At 38.2% G+C, this 11,999-nt stretch overlaps 1 long non-coding RNA gene across 1 annotated transcript in view; it reads left to right on the plus strand.

Moving 5' to 3' along the window:
- The first annotated feature begins 553 nt into the window (after nucleotides 1-553).
- The window catches only part of LOC113405366, a 208,514-nt gene continuing 197,068 nt past the window's right edge, over nucleotides 554-11,999 (plus strand). The window contains exon 1 of the long non-coding RNA XR_003369481.2: nucleotides 554-836. This is a non-coding gene — a long non-coding RNA (uncharacterized LOC113405366). The remainder of the gene's footprint in view (nucleotides 837-11,999) is intronic.

Below are 11,999 nucleotides of genomic sequence, written 5' to 3' on the forward strand. Positions count from 1 at the left end.
TTCCTATGTCCTCAGTCAGTCAGTGGTCCAGGGAGACACTGCTGGCTCAGTGCTTCTCCCTCGCTCAATACCTTCTCCGCTCCCGCACCGCTCTGCAACAAGCTCTCCCCAGCACTTGGGGCCATACGGATCCTGTGATCCACGCAGCCTGAGAGGATTTAAAAATAATAATAAAAAACCCCCAGCAAAACAAAGCGAGAGGGAGGCACTTCCACCACTTTACTCCTCCTCACCCCCCCCCTTACTCCCAGGGGAGTCCGAGCAGGGGCACTGTTCCTGCTAGTGGCTGTTTCCCCCTGTCTTTGCCCCCCAGCCCCGAGAAAGGGAATCGCCTTTTGCCTCCCGTCTGTGTGCACTGCACTTTTGTTTGGAGCGGTGGGGCGAGCAGAGGGGGGGAGGCGGGTGGGCGATCCAGCTATTTGTAGCCACAGACTCTGCTACAAGGCGAAGCGGGGGGAAGAGAGGAGGAGGCGGAGGAAGCGGAGCAGAAGCTTGGGACCAGAGCGAGCGCCCGGGAGCAGCGGCAGCCGCAGCCGGCAGAAGCAGGCGGAGGACGGAGCCGGGAAGAGAGCGGCTGGGGGAGCGGGCTGCCCCTGGCTGCTGGATCTCCGGACTCCCGCCGACTCTCCCCCACTTGCCGGCGTTGGACTGTGAGAGCCACGCACCAGCGCCAGACAGCAACGACCCGCGGGCTCCTGCTGCTTGGCTTGGATTAAATTGGCCGCCCCGGAGCCCAGCGAGAGGAGGTGGCGGCGGCGGAGGGAAGCGCCGGTGGCGGCGGGCGGGCAGGCGGCGGCGGTGGCTGCTGCTGGGACTGGGGGAGCCAGCATGACCAGGTAATTCCCCCGCCGCTGCCCCATGGCTTCCCCCTCTGCCGCTCCATCTGTGCGTGTGTGGGGAGCATTGCACACATGTGCACCACACTCAGCACTCCCCCCTTGGCGTTAAACAGGCTGCCCCTAGCCAGACCCCTCGCCTCTGCTTTCTTCTGGGTTTTCATCTCGAACCACGGCTGAGAAAGGACATGAAGAGAGTTGGGGGGGGGGGGGGGGGTGGACTAGTGACCAGAGGAGAGGTTTCCTCTGAATTCCTACTGTAAGTGGGGGGGGGGGGGGGGAATTCATGTTTCGTGTATTGTAAAGAGGGGTGAGTTGGTATTAATGATAGCATTTTTTTATTTGAACTAGTGGGGAGAAGGGGAACTAGCAGCAATCAAAGGGAAAGTGGCTGCCATTCACGGTGTGGGAGGAATTGTTTGGAGACCTTTTACACACTGGAATCAGATCAGTTCTCTCTTTTCCCCTATACCAATTGCATATGATTGTGCATGATGATAAGAAGTTTTTTTGTTTTGTTTTAAAAAGGTCCTTTTTTGAAACCACTGTAAAGAAACCGAAACAGTGCAGCTTTCTGTAGGGTTATAATGGAACTCTCACATTTGTGCAGAAAACTTATTTTACCAGCTCCCTCTTAAAATTCATATTTTTTTGTAAGCAGGGACTTTCCCCACTTTTAATGTAGCCTACTTTGACTTATAAATACAAGATCTGTTTTCTTTATTCAGTTCTAAGTGCTACATTTTGGGGCGGGGATATTTTTTCCTTAAAACTGTCACCCCCTCCCAAGCCATCATCACTTTTCCTTTTCCAGACACCTCTCAATAAGCACATTTCTGTTTCTCGTTGTTATTTGAGACTGTTGTCTGATGAGTATACATTCTCCTGCCTGGCCTTTGTACACCGTACCACCACATACACACCTTTCTATTTCTTCTCACCTTTACCCCATACATACACACAATTTAAAATTGAAGCTTTTACATATATAAAGAGGACCATTTTGTTCACCTTGCCACAGAGCAGCAAAGGTTTTATGTTTTTCTGTTCATTCAATATCCACTGGAGACTGTGCGACATTTCATGTGAGACCTTAGATACTGATTTGCTTTGGAATTTCCTAATTACAGGGGGTGGATATGTTTATTTTATGTTTCTATTCTCCTGAGTATTTAAACTTAGTCTCAACTTTCTATGTGAATTCTATCTTGTGACCCTTTTGCCAATTGCCTTCTCCCTACCTTCTGCACAAACACAGGCAACTTCTGTAACATCAAGACTTTTACTTTGAATCTTGATGCAGAGATGAAGAAACACAGCTCTAAGATATTTTGTGTTCTTTGGTGTCTGATAAAAGGTTTATAATATTTACTACTTTCTATTCTTTATGGAAATGTGGTTTAGAATATATTGTATTACATAGTTTTTAGTGGGTTGGGAAAGAACAAAGCTTTATTGTTCATTGTTATTGAACAGAGCAGCTCTGAACAAAATAAAATTCCCCCTTGTCCCCCAAAATAATTGTATGTACTTGCATCTCACATAGCTAGCAATTTTGTGACAGTTTCCTTAAATTCACTCTCATGAGATCAGCTATTATTGTATTTTTTGAAGTGTGAAATTGACAAACTGGTCAGTTTCATAAATTCAGCTGTCAAATTTTGTCCAGTTAAAATAGCTAAAAGCTATAATGTGTCGGCCTGGGATTTTCAAAGAACTAGGTGGTGTAGCTTTTACACAGACATGGAGAGGGATTTAATTGGATACTTTTTACAGGAGTAGCTTTCCAATTTTAGTTGTCACTTGTGGTGGTACGGTGGAATATATTTAGGTTTCTCTCAATGCTGAAATGATGTATAGCTTGTGTATATCCACTTTAAGTACTGAGAGCTTTGGCTAAGTAGTAGACTTCTACTCTAAGAAGGCACTGAGAAATTCATTGTGGTTTATGTGTGCTATGCCAAGCTGTCAGGAATGGCGTTTCAAAAGGGAAACTGCATCTCTGAGCTTCTAGATGTCAGGGTCTGTGTTTTAAAATCTGCTTTTAGTATTAGCAGTCATATTACTTTTTAATGAATAATAAAAAGTGGTATAAATTAAACATTCTGTTGTGGCTGTTATGTAACTCAAATATTAGTTGTGCCAGTGCACTGAATGGGAAATAGTAAAACATACAGCATTTAATTTTCTGAGGAGGTTTGTGAAAACAGCTCTGGGGTTGTATTTAGAAATGAATTGTTTAGTATTTTAAATTTAATCAGTAATGCAGCTTTAATTTTAAGGTCACCCTTCATTTCTAAACCGGAATAATACAGAGACTAAAACTAGCCAAGCTAAAGAGTAGGAATCCCCCTTCATCTGGTGCTGTGTGTGCTAAACCACTAGGGGCCTGTATAAACTGCTCGTGTACAGCAAATACCAGTGCATAGCATATGCACCAGAAGGACATTTTTAACACAGATAGCCAACATCAAAATGACACTTTTCTATGATTCATTGCCAATAAATTAGACTAATGTTGTTTGGGAGTTAAATGTATGTTGTCCTCCCCCTCCCCCCATAATTATATTCAGGATTGTTGACTCCCCTGCCACTGTGGTTGAGGAAGGACGCTATCAGAGGTGATAGGCTACATTTCTTTGTCTCATCTTAAAATGTATGTTTCCTTTATTAGATTAATAATGGCACTTTTCCCATAATGCAAGCATAGGGTTAAAAGATAATCTAAATAGGATTACTCTAAGGAAGGAATGGACATAGATTGATGGAGTATTTAAACTAGCTTTGTAAGTGCTGTGTAAGTTGGCAAGTGCGGAGATTCCAAGGCTGTGGCTGGAGTATAGTCAGCAGTTATGGGATCTGGACTGAAGATGCTCTATACATTTTTGAGTGTCAGTTTCACAAATTTAAAATCGACCAACCATGGAATTCTTGATAGACATTAGGGAATAAGGTCAAGTATACTTACACTGTTCCTTTGTTGATTTTCAGTTTTTCAAACTGACAAGGCAGACCATTTGTAAAAGAGCACAGCTGAAACATTCGCATATTGAATTTCCTTCAAAATGAACTTGATTTATCAAGCTATTGGGCAATTCTATTTTTAAAAGGATTCTGGAGATAAATCAGGATACTGTAAGGTCACATAATGAAAGTGCAACTTCAGTACACCGTGTTTAGTTTTTAATGGGCTATCTTACTTTAAAAACAGCTGAGTTATGTCACATCAAGTGGTGTGGGTGGTCATTTGCCACAATAGGCTTTCTGCTCGGTTCCAAAAATTTAATTATTACAAATATTTATTAACTTTCCATTTTCAGAAAGGGCTAAAAATGGCATCCTATATATGTAAATAAATAATAGTGTAATGAAGCCCACCTGAATAAGTCTGCTTAAATCAGATATATCTTTTCAAGGGTAGGAATTTCAGATAGTATTTTGATAAACCAAGTCTCTCTCTTCTGAAATGCACACGACATACTTTGGATATATTTATATTCAAAATACAACAAGGACTAATTACATGTAAACAGTCAGTATAAGTGCTTGAGCCAACATGTTTCACTCCTGTATTACTGCAAGCTAAGATCTGTACTGTTTTTTTTTTAATGGAGAAAAAAGTATAGATATTGAATTTTTTTTAAGTCAGTTAAATACCAAAGGGCCATATCATGGCATCACTTTTTAAGCAAAATCCCTCATTGTGAATCTGTTGAAAAACTGATGGCATACTATGGTCCATATATTTCATTAAAACTCTAAATTTCATATTTGCTATGGATTGTTTATTTGTTTAATACTTCTAGCCCTTGATTTGTTTGGAAAAGGCTTAAAAGGAAGCTACTTATGAATGCACAATGGCAACTGGCAGCCTGGAGCAGAATCAGTGTTTAAAAATATTCCTTCATATATTATCAATGATTTACCAGGTAGGAGCAAAGGGGAAGAGTGTTTTCTCTCTGTGATCCACTACACTGAGAGCTCCTGTACAACACATCTACTGAGGAAATCTGATGATGTAGAAAAAGATTGCTTGAGAGTGCTTGGCCTGTAAATTCCTTTCCAACAAGCTTCACTTGTTGTTTGAACTGCTGTGCATTCATAGAGCTGTGTGTCTGCCACTGCACAGGTTTAGTTTGGGATCTATTTTCCCATAACATCTCTCTGATAATCTCAGTTGGTTTTAACTGGTGAGTGATGATACTTATTTAAACATCATGTGGAAATCTTCACATATGGGTTTGCTAGCTAAAATACACGAAAAAATTGATTACAAAAGAACATCATTTTTAGTAATTTTTCAAATATAGTGATCAAAGAATTGTTCCAATCCTAAAAACCTTGCTTAATAATAGTGATTTTAGTTTTTTTCAGGCTGTTTTAATTCTTCAATTAAGATGACAATTCATACACGTAATTTGTTCTTTTTGCCAGCTCAGTTTTAGCCATAATATGTGCTTTTAAATATATTTACTTTCCTTGGATCAAAAGGCTTTGCACGTTTAAGTATCTCATGCTTACCAGCTGTGACGTATTCCTCAGAAACTAACATTATTCAACTGTAGCATAATAATAGGGGGGAAACTACATTGTGATGGATATTGCAGCAATTGCTACAATAGGAGAGATGTCACAAATTTAAACTTCATGCTTATATCTGTGTCTCTCTGAGATCCTCACTAGCAATGCTGTGTGTAGTATATACTTTCAAAATTTAACAGCATACTGAACATACAGTACATTTCTCCTCGTATCAGTTCATTAAAAATGATGGGATTTTACATTCTCACACTAAAACTGTTTTTCTCTTTGATTCATGGCACTAGAAGACATGTCCCAATTTACTATCACGCTCTGTGCTACGTTTCCTCTTGGTTCCAAGTATAGCTAGGCTACTTCATATCTTCAATAGTTCTTTCAATGTATATCCATTGGTATTGAAAATTATTTCATTGTTTTCCAGATAATTAAAATGCTCTGTTTAATAATAGCAAAACTAATTACATACTATTATAGTCACTTGGTATATATTTTCTCCATCCACAATATATTAAACATACTGTATGAAACAGAGAAAGCAAATGCGATGATCTTTGGTTTATAGCCTTTAATGTTCTGGAAATGATGTTTCTAGAAGTCAGAGTTCAGTAAGTGACACATGTAAAATTTGACTTTTTAGATGGCAGAATCCGCTAACTTCTCAGAATAGCTACTGAGTCAAGTGCCAAGCTGAAGGGATCTGAATGAGACAAATGTGGATCTAGTCCCACATTTGCAGAAAGCTATACAATCCTCCTGCAAATTGACTGCTATCCTACTTTGATTTCAGTGGCCCAACTTTTTTACTATTGCAACCTGCCTCAGTCTGACGTTTGGCTTTCTGTTAATTGTTTAGACTCACTGACTGGAAATACACAGACATATTCTGATAACAATGTCAGAGGCTTTGTGACCTTTAGAATACAATCGTTTGCTGAGTTTGAACTCAATAAAACTCTGCCTGCTTTTTATAACGTTGATTGAATTAAAAAATTCTTAATTGTATTTTTAACTATCCCTAGGCTGTATTCTTTAATGCAGCTTTACTAAGGAAAACGAGATTTGTAGATATGGAATTAAGAGAATGCTATTTCTTTATTATTGTTTTTTATGGCTACAGGGCCCGAGACATTCAGAATGAAGAATTAACCTTTCTGTTCTGATGTTCTGCTAAAAGCTTTGCACATTTTCTTAAAGTTAAGAAAGGATGATTTTACTTTATTTTATTAGTGGAAAATTCAGACAGCAGTAATGTTAGAAAAGTTCACGGAAAATATTTAGGACATTTTACACAGTTGGCCTTTCTTCATCTGCCTTATGCTCAAGGATAAAGGATTTTCAGCACAGAAATGTGTGTCTGGTGTTTCAGCATGTACATGTAAAATCAGTTTTTGTGTACACCTGTATAATTACTCCTGGGTTAATTGTTTTTTGGAAATATTTGACCATTTATTTATTTTTTAAAGGAAGGAGACCCCCTCCACACTACTTCCCATCTTCTGGAACTTACTTCCAGACTAGAGGGGTCTCCTTCACAGAAAGGCAATTTGTAAAGGTAGGACCAGAATTCCCCTTTTTAAATTTTCAACCCTTTGAACAACAAATGTGTCATTTATGTGTCAGGTATATACATTATGTACTGTTTTTTATCTAAATCTTGTTTTAAGCATGTCAGGAGTTGCAACTGATACTACTCCAAATGAAGTCAATAGGAAACGCCTGATGACTTTAATGGGAACTAGACGTCAGGTCCCTACATTTGAATATGCAAACAAGTACAGTTTTGATTATAAAAAAAATATCAGCAGGTTAGAATTTTAGTTAAACATGTGTAAGTGAAAAACATGAAATTGGTGAAAAATATGCAGTATGATGAAAGGCTAAAACACTGACCAGAAAGTAGAGTAGGAATGTTGGTTGTATGTTGTTGTTGTTTTTTAGGATGATAGTGTGTCTTAGAAAGCTGCTTAACTACTGCCCAGTGCAGCTGTCCTTCCCTGAAAGATTAGGTTTCAGGAGCAATGATGGATGTTGGATGCCTGTAGCCAGTTGTGAGGTTTGCTCTGAGGTCAACAGTACTGATGGAGGATAGGAATTTACAGCCTTCTGTCTCTACGCCAACCCAACCAGTAGCATTTCTCAGGAAAAAAAAATTAGACTAGACACATGCAGTGCTGAGCTAATATTGCAGGATAGTTCAGAAAACCAGTCATTTTAGAGATTAAAAAAATTTGTGGATATTAAGGACATTTGTAGTTATCAGAATTTTGGATTTTTTTTACAGATAAGCATACAGCGTTCTTACCTAATATACAATATATGCAATAGTGTAGCTTAATGTAAATTCTTTCTTATATTCTGTTAAAATGTGTCAGCAAATTGTGAGTTAATATGAGATAAATCTACACTTGTTGACCTATTACTTCTGTAATTTAGAAGGTGTTTTAAAAATATTTAACGGGTTATCATTTAGAATTTGAAATCAAGCCATTTAAAGTCCTGGCACAATTTTTCTCTCATTTTTCAACTAAAACTGTCTAATACTAATTTTCCCAGAAAAAATATGCAGTAAGGGTTTTCCTGAAATTATGATCAGAGAATTATTTATATACATTAATTGTGAAAGATTAAACATCAAGTTTATCCTACCCTCTTTATTTTAGATATCACAATACATATTGCAGATAAAAGCACATAGTTTGAATATCTTTGAAATATCCAGTTGGAGGTGATGGTTTAAGAACAGACGTTCGATATTAGTTATGAACTGCCGAGGTTTCCTGAGTAAGTTAGACTAATATTTTATATTGGCTTAATGTGATGATGATAACTTTTTAAAATGAATATGTTATAACTTTTTAAAGAAAGAATGGGCAACAAAGCATGCTATTGTGAGGAAGGCATGAGACTTCCTTGGATTTGACATTTTGTGAATTCCTCATTTGCATTGGTACCATACCAATGGCCAATGGCCTCTCAGAGTTGGTAAGACAACTCCCACCTGTTCATGCTCTCTGTATGTGTGTATATATATCTCCTCGATATATGTTTCACTCAATATGCATCCGAAGAAGTGGGTTGTAGCCCACGAAAGCTTATGCTCTAATAAATTTGTTAGTCTCTAAGGTGCCACAAGTACTCCTGTTCTTTTTGCGGATACAGACTAACACGGCTGCTACTCTGAAACCATACACTATGAAAGGAGACTTAATGGTAAATAAGGGTTTTGCTACAAAACACAGAAAAGAATTTCCTTACATAGGGCCTGATCCAAAGCCCATTGAAGTCAGTGGAAAGGCTCCTATTGATGTCAATAACCTTTAAATGATCATTAGGGCCTTCGTTTAAATTAAGCTGGACTTTTTCTTTTAGTAAATCTTAGAAGTGATTAAATGCAAATATTTTGACATAGAGAAGTAGTCTTGGTAAAATATCTGACAGGCTGTTTTATAATGTCCCATAAGATAAGAAAACAAAAGCATTTTGATAAAGAGAAATATGTTTCCAGCAGGAATATCTTTACAGCAGTGGTCCATCAAGGAAATGGAACTGTGCCAAGCAACTATGCTTTCTATTTTATTGGCAGCTTGCCAACAACTTTTATTTGGAAAACTCATCAATTAAAGTGAAGCTTTTTAAATAATAAATATTCACTGTTTACCAATTAATTTAACTATAAATAACAGATGGGTTACTTGATTAGGTTTCAATTTTAACCTGTTCTGTGAAGAATAGCATTTTTCAAGTTATCATTAAACGCATCATTGATCTATTTTTAATTAACAAAATTTTACAAATAACAAATGCATGTTGCTAAGGTGCTTTGATAATCTGGAAAATTTATTTTGTATTTGACATAAGAAACTTGGAACATTTTCATCATACATGGCACATGAAGGAAAAAGTGTAACATTACTCTGGAGAAGTATTTGTGTTAAGTGACATTTTGGACACACCAACCATAGTTATTGTATTAATCAAAGGGAAGTAGATATTCAGTGCACATTTTTGGAGTCACTAAGGTAAATCTATATATTAACACCTGTGTCCTGTTAAACATTCTAAAATATTGCCTTAAATGGTACATGAAGTCTCAACATACTGATTTGCAGATAAAAACCTCCCTGTCCTTTAAATATATCATGGAGCAGTTACTTTGGAGATCATTATTCTCTGTAAAGCCAAAAGATATTTAATAGCAACCCAAGAATAAACATACCTCCTGAAAAGACTAACAGACACCATGTTTAATTTTGAAAGACCCTGAAATGTCTGGAAAACACTGCAAACAGATTTAAGCACAACAGTTTTTCAATTAGCTTGGAGATTGTTAGACAATTCTGTGCTAAATGGCCTACATCTATAAATACTGTATATATGTAAAAAAGGAAATATTTATATCTCCAGCTCTTAGTGCTCTATTTGATGGAACAGACAGGTGCCTTTCTGGGAAATGTAATCCCCAGAAGGCCACTTAAAGGGAATACAAACTGGGCTTATTCAGGGGACAGGTTGATCTAGTGCACAAGAGTAATCTCACCCCCCCCCCCAAAAAAGAAAAGAACTGTAGAGCTGTTTTGGAAATAGGAATCTTTCTACTCCTAATTAGTGCTACTCTATATTCTCAGCTCCTTCTGTTTTCTTCTCGCATACTCTGTGACGGGGTTGTAGCATTAAGTACTATGCATTTCTCTGAATGAATGGCACATCACTGTTTCACCATTGCATATCACAAGCTATATGATATAGCCAAATACTGTGTGTCACTCCATTCACTTCCCTGATATGTATTCCATTAAATGCATTTTTAAAAGGAATATAATCTGTTGGTAAAAAAAGTAATTATGAGTTGATGCAATGTTCAGCAGAGGGATCCACAACTTTCCTCTGATACATTACAATTTTGGGACACATTGCCTGGGGAGAATGCACTGAATACTGGGGTTAGCTGAATACTCATGTATTTGACTAGAATTCAGCGGATGAGCCCTCACACAGCTATATCCACTAATGAGGATTTGCCTTTCACTATTAGTAGTATATCCATGCAGTTTGTGGCCCAAAGGGATTTTCAAAGAGCCCACAAGACTTCTAAAGGATAAACTTTGCCCGTGCTACTTGGGCAGAAATGTTAGAAAGGGTCTGTTATAATCAATATTTTCAAGGGACTACTCAAGCTACAGATGCCAGCATCTACTGAAAATCCTAAAGGAAGTCTGTGGTCTTTCAAGGCTCTATAACCTCTTATAATTTTATAATAATAAAATTAAACAACTACTTTATAAGGGAAAATTACTCACCAGAAATTGTTTATTGGACTCTTTCCCCTATTGTCTCATCCTGTGTAAGCATTTATGGCACCATGTATCAGGAAACCAGGAGCAACAGAATAGTGAGAGGCAGAGACTAAGCACACAACCCTTTTTTGCTTCTTTGTCATGTATTAAGGAAGTATGAAAATTCTCCAATTTTTGATGTTGCTTATTTGTTTTGTTTTGTTTTCTGCTTGTTTTTTACAAAAGAAGTTCAATTCCTGTCAGTGTTGGAAGATTGACTGGAAAATTAATGTAATGATGACATCACTTTTGCTAAGAGAGTAAATATGAAGCAACTTGAGAAGTGACAAGATTTTCAGCCATATTTAAAGCTCTTTAGGTATATTTGCTTTTCTTATCGCTTATTTAACGTCAATTATTAAGTAACATTTTGAACAGAAAAAGCCTTTTTTAAAGTTTCAGCACCCTTGTCCTTTCAGTTAGGGTGGTAGAGATGACAATAGATATCCTGCGACCGGGCAGAGGACCTCCAGCAAAACCAGGAAAGAGCAGACTTCACAGTCTCGATATTTCTCAGGTAAAAAACAAACAGGAAAATAAAAACCTTTTAGGCATTCTTTATACATTATATTAAAAAAAAAAGGCAAAAATGGGCAAAAACCCAATTTTTTAAAAAAACGGTGCAGGTCACATTTAAAGCTGACAAGTCTCAGACTAAATAAGACTCCACATAACACATGGATAAAGCAAAAGGCATGAAATATGGAAGAAAAGGAGGGACTCCAAAAACTGAATTACCAGTGAGTAATTTTACCTTGTTGTTCGGCACCTTCTTTTGCTATCCCATGGGATATTAAGGTGTCTCCATAATCTATGTCCACCTGGTAGTGCATGATGAAAGTGTAAGGGAAGCACCATGCAGCAAACTAGCAGATTTCCAGTTCAGTATAATCTCAAGCCTCTTATCTGAGGAGGGCGAAATACCTAAGGTAGAGTGACACTTAGCTAGCAGAAGTAGAGAGTCTTGTCAGTCTTTTCGGAAGTCAGGTCAACATATGACTTTAGCCAATTACTGAGACTAGTATGGAAGCCACAGACAGACTTGAGGTCTTGTAAATGGACGATACTTCTTCATGTTTCTAGAGTACTGCATACAAAACTTAATGAACATCTTTAGATGCAGAGTGCAGGGCCAGCTCCAGGCACCAGCTTGTCAAGCAGGTGCTTGGGTCGGCCACTCCGGAGAGGGGCGGCACGTCCAGGTATTCGGCGGCAATTCGGCAGACGGTCCCTCACTCCGCCTCGGAGCAAAGGACCTCCCACCGAATTGCCGCCGCAGATCGCGATC

Source organism: Terrapene carolina, unplaced genomic scaffold (genome assembly GCF_002925995.2).
Source record: "Terrapene carolina triunguis isolate 2854851 unplaced genomic scaffold, T_m_triunguis-2.0 Scaffold35098, whole genome shotgun sequence".
NCBI lineage: Eukaryota > Metazoa > Chordata > Testudines > Emydidae > Terrapene > Terrapene triunguis.